The sequence below is a fragment of the Budorcas taxicolor genome, chromosome 5 (genome assembly GCF_023091745.1).
Source record: "Budorcas taxicolor isolate Tak-1 chromosome 5, Takin1.1, whole genome shotgun sequence".
Lineage (NCBI taxonomy): Eukaryota > Metazoa > Chordata > Mammalia > Artiodactyla > Bovidae > Budorcas > Budorcas taxicolor.
The window spans coordinates 98,748,302-98,762,230 of record NC_068914.1 but is presented as its reverse complement, the minus strand read 5'-3'; the positions used below and the strand labels follow the sequence as shown (position 1 = coordinate 98,762,230).

Sequence of the window (13,929 nt, the reverse complement as noted above, 5' to 3'; positions counted from 1 at the left end):
GATAGTGTATATATCTAAAAGATAAGTATATGTGGGGCTTCCCAGGTGGCTGGTTGGTAAAGGATCCACCCCAATGCAGGAGATGCAGGTTCTATTCTCGGGTCAGGAAGATCCCTTGGAGAAGGAAATGGAAACCCACTCCTGTATTATTGCCTGGGAAATCCCTTGGACAGAAGAGCCTGTGGGCTACAGTCCATGGGGTTGCAAAGAGTTGGACACACTGAGCATGCAGACACACACACACACACACACACACATATACACACACACATATCAGCATTATAAATATGTCATTACAGTTTGTAGAACATTATTGATACTTCCTTAATAACTTCATATTCACTTTTATATCTTCAAGGCTCAGCTGAGTCCCCCCAGAGTAGTAATCATTAAGTATATGAATGAACGAGTGAATACTTCTTCCCACTTATTAATTTATTAATTCAAGAACACAATATCACTACTTGCAGGTTATTTCTGCTCCTTTTTGTCTCTCAAAACCCATCCAAACGACCTCTTTTCTGTGAAGATGTCCACAATATTCTTAAATAAAGCTAATTGCTTCAAATTTTATCCCACTGTTGTAAATCCTGAATGTTTTTGAGCACTGACAGTGTGCTGGGAACCATGCTAAACACTTAGCATGGATCCATATGTTTCGGATTCAGTTTGATTCTAGAGTCTATGCTTGTCACCATTTTTATTTGTCTTTGTACTTCATGTACCACCAAAGTGTCTGATACATCATAGAAACTTAAAAAAAAAGAATTATTGAGGGAAGAAAGAATGGAAAGAAGGAAGGAAAGGAGATAGAGAGATGGAGAGGAAAAGGAGAGAAAGGGAAGGAAGATGGGAGATGAAAAAGAGAGGAAGAGGAAAGGAAGGAAGGGAGGGAGGAAACTATTGGGACTACTTGAGAATGAGAAAAAAGACAATTATATAGCACTATACAGTTTCAAAAATGTGCTTTCATTTATCTTATGTACTTTTCTTCATAAGCTAACAGATAGATATTATGCCATTTGAAGATCTGACTCTGCAGTCTGTTCTGTTCAGAATCTAAAAAGTCGGTGATATTTGTCTTTTGATATGTCTGGAATCCCAACAGAAAGAGTTCAGTGGCCCCTTCCTGGAATGCAGGACTCTGGATCAGGGGTCTGCAGTGTTCCTGAAGAGGAGCAGAATGGTGGAGCACTCGAAGCCTTGGAATGATGAAGACTGATGATCTGGCAGAGGGTCGGAGGGGAGTGTCTAGAGTCAGGGAAACCATAAGTGTGATGTGGAGGAGGGTGTGGGTGAGGGATGGTGACAAGGCAGCATTCAGCCGCCTGTCTCCCCATTGCATGCTGTAAGCTGGCGAAAATCATGGCCCTGGAGTCCACCTGGACCACCCGCAAAGAACTGCCTCTTACAAGGTGGTCTCAGTGGCAAGGTGGCTCCATGTAGTAATTTATTATGTCTAAGCTCCAGCTAATCTGAACTAACCCCTCAGCTTCACCCTGTAAGTCTCTCACAGAACTCTCATTGAGTCTTTATAGTTTTTGTCACACTCTGTACTTCAATATTTAAAAAAAAAATTTCCATTAATTGTCACCATAACTACATTATAAACTCTATAGTGGCAGGAGCAATGTCTGTTTTATCACCAAATATAACACCAAGAATAGTTCTTGAAACATAATTGTCAATTGCCTAGTAAATACATGATGAATAAATAGGTGAATTAATGAATGAATAAAGCATATGTCAGGTTTTTTTTGTAACTTAGAGTGTTAATACCATTTTCACAAAGTGTGGGATGTGATTTTGCAAATGTGATATACTTACAGTTTCCAGTTTTAATTGAATGACTTTATTGAGTGTTGCCTTTGTGCACAAAATATTTTATATTTACACTTAGGTGTAAGTTGATATAAGTGTAAATAATAATTAAGGAAAAAGAAGACAAATATAAAATTCCAAGGGACGATTACACATGGCAGTGTAGGTATCTGTTTAGTTATAAAACTTACAAATGGATCTTACCTAAATAATCCAGTCCCCTTTCCTCCGTCATTTTAGAAATTAAGCTAAGAGTTTTACACAAGATCATAGTTAATTAATAGTGAAACTGGGACCAGGTTGAAGGCCTTTTTCTTTTAACCCTGTCATTTTTTCTTAATTCATCCTACCTCACACTGTCATAATAAATTCACCTTTAAAATTTCTTGGTTTATGGTAGCTAAATCTGAAAAGTTAGCAATGTATTTCAAGTGTGAAAGAGATGATTTGAAAAATCCAGTGGGCTAAATTGTGAACAGCTTTGTTTGCCAAACCAAAAGATTGGAAGCTTTCTTCAATAACCAACGGAAACAAGAGTTTTGAGGAAGAAACCGAAAGCTTAAAAACAATTTGAGAGTGAAGTGATCAGCTTTATTTTCTAAATTCATAAAATAAATAAAGTTTTCTCTGGAAGCAACTTGGGAAATGTAAGGGGAAAAAAATCAGGCGATGATTCAGCAGTTCTGGGAGACTTGGTGCAGTGGCAGCAAATGTCAAAAAAGAATAGATTTTTCAAGTCACTTCTGAGACATGACTTAGATTTGATATCCATCTGGATAAGATGGTAGTGAGAAAGATAAGTGAATGGAGCCTGTTTAGGCTTCTCAGTGTGAAGCTTGGTGGAGAGTTATAGTTTCTAGGAAACTAAAGTTTTTGAAGAAATTAACGTTTGAGACATCTGTCTTCATCCGTGCGTGCTGTGTGGTTGGATGTGCCTCCTTGTGGGTCCATGGGAAGGTTCCTGGTGGTTCACTGGACAGGCCCTTAGTTGGGCAAGATTGGCTCCAGGCTACAGCTGGGAAGGGCTAGAACCAAGTCACAGGGCCACTTCAGAATCTACAGCTGACGGTGGTCAGAAGGCCGACATTCAGAGGCACAGATCTCTGAATCTCCCATCAGGTTGCTGGGTAGTCTGGACTGCTCCTGGGCTGCAGCTGAGAGGGACTTATACTGTGTCATGGGGCCACTTCACTGGTGGGATGCCTTGGAGGCACCCATGAGCATGGCTCTCTCCAGGTCCCTGGGTGGCTAGATTGCTTCTGGACCAAGGCTTTGAGTGCTGAAGTCAGGTTACAGAGTTGCTCCAAGATCCAAAGTCAGAGCAAGATCCAAAGTAAGTCAATGAACTTACTTTAGGGGCAGAAATGGGCTGGGCTGGACATGTGTCACTCTGGGTTCCTGGGCAGTTAGGACTGACAGCTCTGAGGGACATGGGCAGGGTCACATACCACTTCAGGAACACAGCTGGCACTGAATTCAGTAGGCACAGGTGGATGTGACTCCTCCTGGGTGCCTTGGTGGACGGTGCATATGAACAAGTTTGTGGTGGAGTCCAGAGTGGTCTGTGGTCAGAAACACAGTTGAGTCTACCACCTGGGCCAAGATCTGCTTTCTCATAATGAACTTCCTTGGTCTTGGGATTCATCAGCGTTTCATAGTCTCCTACCTGTATCCTGTACATCCACAGAGGCACTTCTGTCTGTGGATGGTTACCAAATCATTGTTGCTGAGTAGAGATACAAGAGGGAGGCCTCCTGTTTCACTGTGTTGCTGACGTCACTCACCCTCACACTTCTCTTTGATTAATATGTCACAGTTATCTACTTTATTTATTACACTTCATATAGAAACAGGACTTTTCGACCATTTACTAATTTATGGACGACGGTTGGGGCATATTCACTTTTGCTATTATGCTGTTCGATCACAGTTTCCATTGCAATTTTATATTTGTCTCCTTCTGACCTAGAAAACTAAGATCATGGCATCCGGTCCCATCACTTCATGGCAAATAGATGGGGAAGCAGTGGAAACAGTGTCAGACTTTATTTTGGGGGGCTCCAAAATCACTACAGATGGTGATTACGGCCATGAAATTAAAAGACGCTTACTTCTTGGAAGGAAAGTTATGACCAAGCTAGATAGCATATTCAAAAGCAGAGACATGACTTTGCCAACAAAGGTCCGTCTAGTCAAGGCTATGATTTTTCCAGTGGTCATGTATGGATGTCAGAGTTGGACTGTGAAGAAAGCTGAGCGCCAAAGAATTGATGCTTTTGAACTGTGGTGTTGGAGAAGATTCTTGAGAGTCCCTTGGACTGCAAGGAGATCCAACCATTCCATTCTGAAGGAGATCATTCCTGGGTGTTCACTGGAAGGACTGATGCTGAAGCTGAAATTCCAGTACGTTAGCCACCTCATGTGAAGAACTGACTTATTGGAAGAGACCCTGATGCTGGGAGGGATTGGGGGCAGGAGGAGAAGGGGACGACAGAGGATGAGATGGCTGGATGGCATCACTGACTCCATGGACATGAGTTTGAGTAAACTCCAGGAGTTGGTGATGGACAGGAGGGCCTGGCGTGCTGTGATTCATGGGGTCGCAAAGAGTCAGACATGACTTAGCAACTGAACTGAACTGAGCTGTGTTTCTTTAGTAGTAGATGTAAAGAGATGACCATGTTAGACTTGCTTGTCACTTGTTTTGAGGTTGTATGAAAATGCTGTTTGATAAATTATTGAGGATAAAATATGCACATTTAAAAACATCAGTCTGTGATTATTTTACCCTGAATACCTCTGTTAGAGAAGAATACATCTTTGAAAAGAAAAACTATTCCAAATTTCCTTCTAAGTATCTATAATATTCCTTAAACTCATAACATCTTTGATTAGGCATTGCAAGCTATTAGAAGCTCTACTAGTTATGTATTATTTCTAACAATTTGGTTTAGAAAATAGAGAGAAAACCGTCATTACATAGTAACATCTGAAGCAAGATGTTGTTGAGTTAGTTTTGAAAGATTAACCACTGATTAACAGTGACACAATTATTGTTCATTTTTGGAGTTAAGAAGTAGGAAATTGCAGAAATTAGGAATTTTACTCTCAGGGCATAAGTTAGACTCTTCTGCATATACACATGTACGCATGGTACGGTATCCCAGGATATCTATCATGGTACCTGGAGTAGTGCTCTTGATTGGCATTGGCTGCAAGAATGCCTACAGCAACTTCAGTCCTAACCCCTTCCAGATATTCTGCTTCAGGCAACTCATGGAATAGCATGGGGACTTGTGGGAACACCAAACATAAGAAGAAACCCATCACAGACATTGCGATTTTAAATCGAGGAGCAAAATGGTTACTAAAGTTAAAATTTTTGTGAAATCTCAAATGGGCATTTTTTTCCATCTGTATGATTTTGTAGAACTAAAAAAAGATCAGTTAAGTCTGTAATACTGATAGAACTGAATGTGGGTTCATGTAATAAATGTACAGCTCAAATATATATATTTTTTGATGATAAACGCATATCATCATTTATTTAATGTTTAAGCTCTTGTACTAGATTTTTACTAGCTGCTGAACACTGACAAATTATTTCTCCCACAGAACTATAACCACTTGTTCCCAGACAGTATAAATATATGGTTGAGCTAATGTTAATACCCATCACCATTTTATCAATTACATAATAAAACAAATTGTCAAGTATCCAAATATTAAGTTACACAGCTCAAAAGGTATATAAAATATTAAATGTCTGCTCAATTCATTAGCAGAAACCCACTCATTTTTGCAAGAGAGGCTGGGAATCACACTTCAAACAAAACTAAGTCGGTAAACAACTTCAGGTAAGTATGAAAAAAATTACAAGAATTTCAGAAATTTTGACTAAGAATTGTTTTAGTTACAGTAACGAAGTATTTCTACCTTTTAAAAAATATTTACTAAATTAAAGTGCATATTCTACATGTTCTGCACAAGTCAAAGGCAACATTTTACTAAAAATACTTAATAGCCCCCTCCCATTCTTTTTTCAGGCCCTCCCTGTAAGTTGCACCCCAAAGTGCAAACATTAAATGAACTGTAAGGCTCCTGTCTGGAGACATTAAAGACATGTGCTTCTGTACAATGTAGATTTTCAAAATGGAGGCCTTCTACAACATAAAATGAGATTTATAGAAAGATATTAAAAAATCACTGTAAGACTCGGTTAATTAAAAAGGGAGCAAATCTGATGTATACTGGTATGAGTGTGGGAGATATAAATATATTGTGAGCAAACTTCATAGGCCCTAGTTTCTGTGTTTGAAATGATGCAAGGAATAAACCACGTAAGGTCTAGAGGGTTCATAGTTCCTGGGATTTGTTCTATATGATACTAAAAATATACAAGTATTGTGCTGGGTATTTTGGTACCTAGTCTTTCTAAATTTCTTACATATTGGTAAGATTCTGGCATGGAAACAGATTTAATGACATGACACAATACGGCATGATTTCAGGAAAGGTCAGTTGGTACAAATTATAAGCACATATTCAATGCTGAGCAGCAAGAATTCTTTACTAGTATCCAAATAGGTTGATCATAACCTGAACAGGGACTACAACTCTGCCAGGCCTATGGCCTGGTGAAACTGCTTTTCACCACTCCTATGGAAGCTTCATCAGACTTATTCACCAAGTCAACTGGGCTATCTGCAATGCACGACAAATTCCATCCTTTCTCAGTTTCCACTTCCAATCAATGGCATCATGCACCCTGGTTTTATTGAATGCAGCAGTTGTTTCTATGCCCATTGGAGTCTTTGAAGCACAGCCACATTTTAGGATGATACTTCTCCAAATACAAAAGTTGCTTGCTGTTAAAAGCTCCTCGCTGCTTTTATGAACTGTACTGCATCTTCATATTTCATTCCACCTTCAATTAATGCTAGGGCAACAAGCACTGGAGTTCTGCCAAAGCCTGCAACATAGTCAACAGCAATACAACAACTAGGGTCTTCACGAAACTTAATTTTCACAAGACTTAACCAGTCATCAACAATCTGGTTGGATGGTGGTGCACCATCATCAAAAGGCCAATCGAGAACATGGATGCCTTCTTTCTCCACAAGAGTAGTGTCGTAAGTTGCTTCACATACTCTTATGATTGTGGTAACACCATACTTCTTAAGTTCCTCTATAAATTTGCTTAATGTTGCATTAGTTGAGTTCTGTGTAATAAATGTCATGCTCCTGTATGTAACTTCCACAGGAGCTGGGCGGTTCATTCGAGCCATGTTAATTTAGTTAAAAAACACTCGATAGGGATATGAAAGAACTTAAAAAACTGAATACAGAAATGATGCAAAGAAACACAGTCAACTTTAACATACTCCACTTGAAATTCTCAGTGCTTCAAGTATGAAGTTGGGAGTAATGAATGAATGAACCTCTTAACTAGAAGCAGCAATTCTTCAATCCACTAATACTGAGGCAATAGAAAGGAAGTGCATTGAGGTTTACCCCATCCAGATCAGAACTCTTGTATAAAAATGCTCTATGGATTTCAATTCAACACTTCTGAGTCCAGGTTAACCAGTCTTACGGGGGCTTCTTGGTTGAGCAGTAATGAATTTCTGCAATTCACTTGTCTGCATAGAGGTCGTGCTGTGTCTGGCAGTAATCTCCACTGCTCTTCAGAAACTCCATAAATGTGTGACCGAGAATACCACGGAACTGAGGAATATGTCTACTCATTGAAGATTGTGGCCTAACCATAAAGCCGGTCCAGAGGCGGTGGCGGCTGTGGTGGCTTCGTGGGCGGCGGGGACACCGGAGTCTTCAAATCATTTTTATAGTTGGCTTCCAATCCTATTTTCAGGTCAGAATCATCTGTGAAGTATTATGCACTTTAAATATATACAGTTTTATTTGCCAGTTACACGCTGGTGGCTCAGGTGGTAAAGAATCTGCCAGCAATGCTGGAGGCCTGGGTTTGACCCTGAGTTGAGAAGATCACCTGGAGAAGGAATTGGCAACCCACTCCAGTATTCTTACCTGGAGATTCCATAGACAGAGGAGCCTGGCAGGCTACAGTCCATGGGCTCACAAAGAATCAAACACAGCTGAGCAACTAACACTTTCACACATTACACTCTGATAAAGCTGGAGAAATGAATCACCTATGAAGATTCAGTTCAGATCAGTTCAGTTCAGTTCAGTCGCTCAGTCATGTCTGACTCTGCGACCCCATGAATTGCAGCACGCCAGGTCCCCCTGTCCATCACCAGCTCCTGGAGTTTACTCACACTCATGTCCATGGAGTCAGTGATGCCATCCAGCCATCTCATCCTCTGTCATCTCGTTCCCCTCCTGCCCTAAATCCCTCCCAGCATCAGGGTCTTTTCCAATGAGTCAATTCTTCGCATGAGGTGGCCAAAGTACTGGAATTTCAGCTTTAGCATCAGTCCTTCCAATGAACACCCAGGACTGATCTCCTTTAGAATGGACTAGTTGGATCTCCTTGCAGTCCAAGGGACTCTCAAGAGCATGCTCCAAAACCACAGTTCAAAAGCATCAATTCTTTGGTGCTCAGCTTTCTTCAGTCCAACTCTCACATCCATACATGGCCACTGGAAAAACTATAGCCTTCACTAGATGGACCTTTGTTGGCAAAGTAATGTGTGATTATTAAAGCTTAGATAGTTCAGTTCCATGTATCTCTCCCCCTTACATTTGGGCAAGTCATCTAACTTCTCTGTGTCTCGGTTAGCTCATCTGTTAAATAGGGATAAAAAATAGGGATGCTGTGAGGATTAAATGAGTCCAGTTCAGTTCAGTTCAGTTCAGTCGCTCAGTCGTGTTCGACTCTTTGCGACCCCATGAATCGCAGCACGCCAGGCCTCCCTGTTCATCACCATCTCCCAGAGTTCACTCAAACTCACGTCCATCGAGTCCGTGATGCCATCCAGCCATCTCATCCTCAGTTGTCCCTTTCTCCTCCTGCCCCCAATCCCTCCCAGCATCAGAGTCTTTTCCAATGAGTCAACTCTTCATAAGAGGTGGCCAAAGTACTGGAGCTTCAGCTTCAGCATCATTCCTTCCAAAGAAATCCCAGGGTTGATCTCCTTCAGAATGGACTGGTTGGATCTCCTTGCAGTCCAAGGGACTCTCAAGAGTCTTCTCCAACACCACAGTTCAAAAGCAACAATTCTTCGGCGCTCAGCCTTCTTCACAGTCCAACTCTCACATCCATACATGACCACAGGAAAAACCATAGCCTTGACTAGATGGACCTTAGTCGGCAAAGTAAAGTCTCTGGTTTTGAATATACTATCTAGGTTGGTCATAACTTTTCTTCCAAGGAGTAAGCGTCTTTTAATTTCATGGCTGCAGTCACCATCTGCAGTGATTTTGGAGCCCCCCAAAATAAAGTCTGACACTGTTTCCACTGTTTCCCCATATATTTGCCATGAAGTGATGGGACCAGATGCCACGATCTTCGTTTTCTGAATGTTGAGCTTTAAGCCAAAGTTTCACTCTCCTCTTTCACTTTCATCAAGAGACTTTTTAGTTCCTCTTCACTTTCTGCCATAAGGGTGGTGTCATCTGGATATCTGAGGTTATTGATATTTCTCCCGGCAATCTTGATTCCAGCTTGTGCTTCTTCCAGTCCAGCGTTTCTCATGATGTACTCTGCATAGAAGTTAAATAAGCAGGGTGACAATATACAGCCTTGACATATTCCTTTTCCTATTTGGAGCCAGTCTGTTGTTCCATGTCCAGTTCTAACTGTTGCTTCCTGACCTGCATACAGATTTCTCAAGAGGCAGGTTAGGTGTTCTGCTATTCCCATCTCTTTCAGAATTTTCCACAGTTTATTGTGATCCACACAGTCAAAGGCTTTGGCATAGTCAAGAAAGCAGAAATAGATGTTTTTCTAGAACTCTCTTGCTTTTTCCATGATCCAGCGGATGTTGGCAATTTGATCTCTGGTTCCTCTGCCTTTTCTAAAACCAGCTTGAACATCAGGGAGTTCACAGTTCACGTATTGCTGAAGCCTAGCTTGAAGAATTTTAAGCATTACTTTACTAGCATGTGAGATGAGAGCAATTGTGCAGTAGTTTGAGCATTCTTTGGCATTGCCTTTCTTTGGGATTGGAATGAAAACTGACCTTTTCCAGTCCTGTGGCCACTGCTGAGTTTTCCAAATTTGCTGGCATATTGAGTGCAGCACTTTCACAGCATCATCTTTCAGGATTTGAAACAGCTCTACTGGAATTCCATCACCTCCACTAGCTTTGTTCGTAGTGATGCTTTCTAAGGCCCACTTGACTTCACATTCCAAGATGTCTGGCTCTAGATTAGTGATCACACCATCGTGATTATCTGGGTCATGAAGATCCTTTTTGTACAGTTCTTCTGTGTATTCTTGCCACCTCTTCTTAATATCTTCTGCTTCTGTTAGGTCCATACCATTTCTGTCCTTTATCGAGCCCATTTTTGCATGAAATGTTCCTTTGGTATCTCTAATTTTCTTAAAGAGATCTCTAGTCTTTCCCATTCTGGTTTTTTTTTTTCCCTCTATTTCTTTGCATTGATCACTGAAGAAGGCTTTCTTTTCTCTTCTTGCTGTTCTTTGGAACTCTGCATTCAAATGCTTATATCTTTCCTTTTCTCCTTTGCTTTTCGCCTGTCTTCTTTTCACAGCTATTTGTAAGGCCTCCCCAGACAGCCATTTTGCATTTTTGCATTTCTTTTCCATGGGGATGGTCTTGATCCCTGTCTCCTGTACCATGTCATGAAGTTCATTCCATAGTTCATCAGGCACTCTATCTATCAGATCTAGGCCCTCAAATCTATTTCTCACTTCCACTGTATAATCATAAGGGATTTGATTTAGGTCATACCTGAATGGTCAGGTATGAGTTAGTGTTTATAAAGCCCTTAGGACAGTGCCTGGCACATAGAAAGCAAGCCCCCATATAGTGCTTGCTACCCAATATCCCATGTACAAATAACTTGGTTCTTTGTTTCTAGAGAGTCTGGTCTGATGCTCAATATGGATTTCTTTCTAGAGGGAGCTCAGTTTACCTACTCTGGCCCTGTGAATATAAGGCTAACTGGAGAGGAAAAGGCATGCATGGTGCAGCAGCTATTAGAGCAGTACTCCTATTGGTTGTGTGTTGGGGGAGGAGGGATGGCTGTGTAAGAGTGCGAAAGGGAAGGCAAGCAGAGGCCATACTTGGGGCCTAGAAGCAGCTAATCCAGCACCCTGATGATTTCAGAATAAGATTTAGCCACACCATTTCCCCCAAGTCCATAGTCTACTGAAATGTATTTATTTTTGAAAATGAATGTAGGTATGTTTATGCAAAAGAATCTCATTCTATAAAGTTTGTTTACATTTATTTAAAGCGTAGATCCAAAACTTCAAATTTATAACAAAATGTAGAACCAATCCTGACTGCAGTGGAGAAGGTTTGGCAAAGACACTGGCTCAGATGGTAAAGAATCTGCCTGCGATGTGGGAGACCTGGGTTCAATCCCTAGGTTAGGAAGATCCCATGGAGGAGGGCGTGGCAACCCACTCCAGTATTCTTGCCTGCAGAATCTCCATGGATAGAGGAGCCTGGCAAGTCCACAGGTCGCAAAGACACGACACGACAGAGCGACTAACACTTTATTAGAGGAAAAACAGGAGTTCTAGCTAAGAGAATATAATCGGGAAAGTGTTCTACACCTGGCTTCATCTCTAGAAGAGTAATCAGTCCTTGTGCCAATTAGATCCTGGAATTTATGGTGTTTTATAAGCAAAATGGTCAACTTTGTTCAAATGAAAGCTACAGCCAAATTTATAGGAAAATGTGTCATATAGGCTTTCCAAGTATGTATCAGAAAACAAAACTAGTTGAATGAAAGGTTAGTCACTCAGTCCTGTCTGATTCTTTGCAACTCCATGGACTGTAATCCACCAGACTCCTCTGTCCATGGGATTTTCCAGGCAAGAATAGTGGAGTGGGTTTCCATTTCCTTCTCCAGGGGATCTTCCCGACCTAGGCATCAAACCCATGTCTCCTGCACTGCAGGCAAATTCTTTACAATGAGTCACCTGGGAAGCCCTATTCTTTAGAACAGAGGTCAGCAACTTCAACTGGCTGTTGGTTTTTGTAAGCAGAGATTTATCCAAATACAGCTACACATTTCTATTTTGGCTCCAGCTCCTTTGATGCTGCCACAGCAGAGCTGTTATGCTGGATGGAACAGAGATCTAAAATCTTTGCTGGTTTGCAAAGCCTAAAATATTTACTATCTGGCTGTTTAACAGAAAAGTTTGCTGGACTCCTGCCTTAGGTTCTCTGTTCTTCTGTATACTTATTCCATTGTCACTGTTAATAATTCTTTATGGTAAGTGTCCTTGTTCAAATTACCATGTGGTTTCCGTCTCCTAATTAGACATTTCTGATATATGTACTGCATATCTGTACACCCCTAGGGACTACAACCCATGGGATTGGTACTGGTTCAATTTGGGAACGAAGCTGCTACTACTTTACTCGCAACCAACAAGAACCCCAAGGCATGGAAATACTATGGGTCTGGCTACTTCTTGCAAAGTGGGAAAGGAAAATTATGGGGAGAACAATCATAAGTTAATTATATCGATAAGTTGCCTCACCACTTCCATACCTTATTCATTTGTTACACTTAAAACCAATCCAGATGCCTAGCACATAGTAAGAATTTACTAAATGATTTTGAATGAATGAATGGAGTATATGAATGATATAAGGAAAACCAAAAACACACCATAGGCAGTATTTTCCTTTTGATTCAAAAAAATGACAAATAACAAAGTGTAGATAAAAGACAGGCAATTTTCCCCCCAGTATTTACTCTGATTATATGAAAATGATGGGAAATATACAATGAAAGAAGATGTGACTATGAATACATCATCTTAAGCTATGTAGGCAAATGAAGTCAAAACACAGGAAAAATAACTCTCTCCTGAAACAGTCTGATAATTGAGACAACCACTGCATTTTTGGTCTGAATTAGCTGAACTGAACCAGTTATTCATTTGACTTTGCTGGTGAGGCTGCATCCATAGAGAGGTTCATAGTGGGTTCACTTCAATAAACAGCTGTAGGCTGGGGTCAATTCTTATTTTATTTGGCATTATTCATTCATTCAGATTCCATATTCCTCTAATGATTTGCAGGAACAGTACACATTAAGAAGAATCACTCATTTACATGGAGGAAGGCTACAGTTTGCTCTTTTGCTTTCATCTCCCCTCCTTCCTTCTTTTATTTGGAGTAACATGCAGCACAACAATCAAATCAAAGCATGTTACATTCTGATTTTTGTTTCCCAAACATTCAAACCTTTTTGTTAGTTGAATTAGCCTTTGCCAGGTAATTCAAGGAAAAATTTACATTTGATTTTACCCTCTTCAAGTCAGTGTTTTGCCATGTTTATTGTCTCTCCCTAGCTACTCACTTTGCAGAAGTTCACTCTCCCTTCTCTTTAGCTGATTACTGAGCAGTCAGTGGAAAGCTTCAGATGCTGGTGATATTTTCTCTACTGTTAACAAAAGTAGAAAAGAATTTCACACTTTTTTGAGCACTGCAGCTGTCTCAGTACCTTTAAATGCCACTTATAAGCCATTCTAAACACACCAGCCTGCCTAACAGGAAACCGAAATACCCGTTAGCACTTTCCATGAAGGATGAAGAGTTGTCTTTAAGGCACCAAATGAATTCAGGGAAGTCATGTTCTTTCTAGAGATGACAGAAAGAAATATAGCCAGTTCAACATTAAAAAGATAAAAGTAGTTTGTACTGTTATCATCAGTAGGAACTTGAGAGAAGGGGAGAGAGGTGATTCTTCCCTAATAGCAATCTTATAAAAAATATATGTAACGTTAATTATCCTGTCATTTTGTTTAAACCAACCCTGGTTCTCAAACCTGTTGGCACACTGTATTCACCTGTGTGTGCGTCATGCTGCCTGCATGCTCAGTCACTTCAGTTTGCGACGCTATGGGCTGTAGCCTGCCCAGCTCCCCAATCCATGGGATTCTCCAGGCAAGAATACTGGGGTGGGTTGCTA

General features: G+C 40.7%; 1 pseudogene; it reads right to left on the bottom strand.

Moving 5' to 3' along the window:
- Positions 1-6,595: 6,595 nt before the first annotated feature.
- On the bottom strand, positions 6,596-7,109 carry LOC128048456 (protein tyrosine phosphatase type IVA 1-like; annotated as a pseudogene).
- Positions 7,110-13,929: the final 6,820 nt, after the last annotated feature.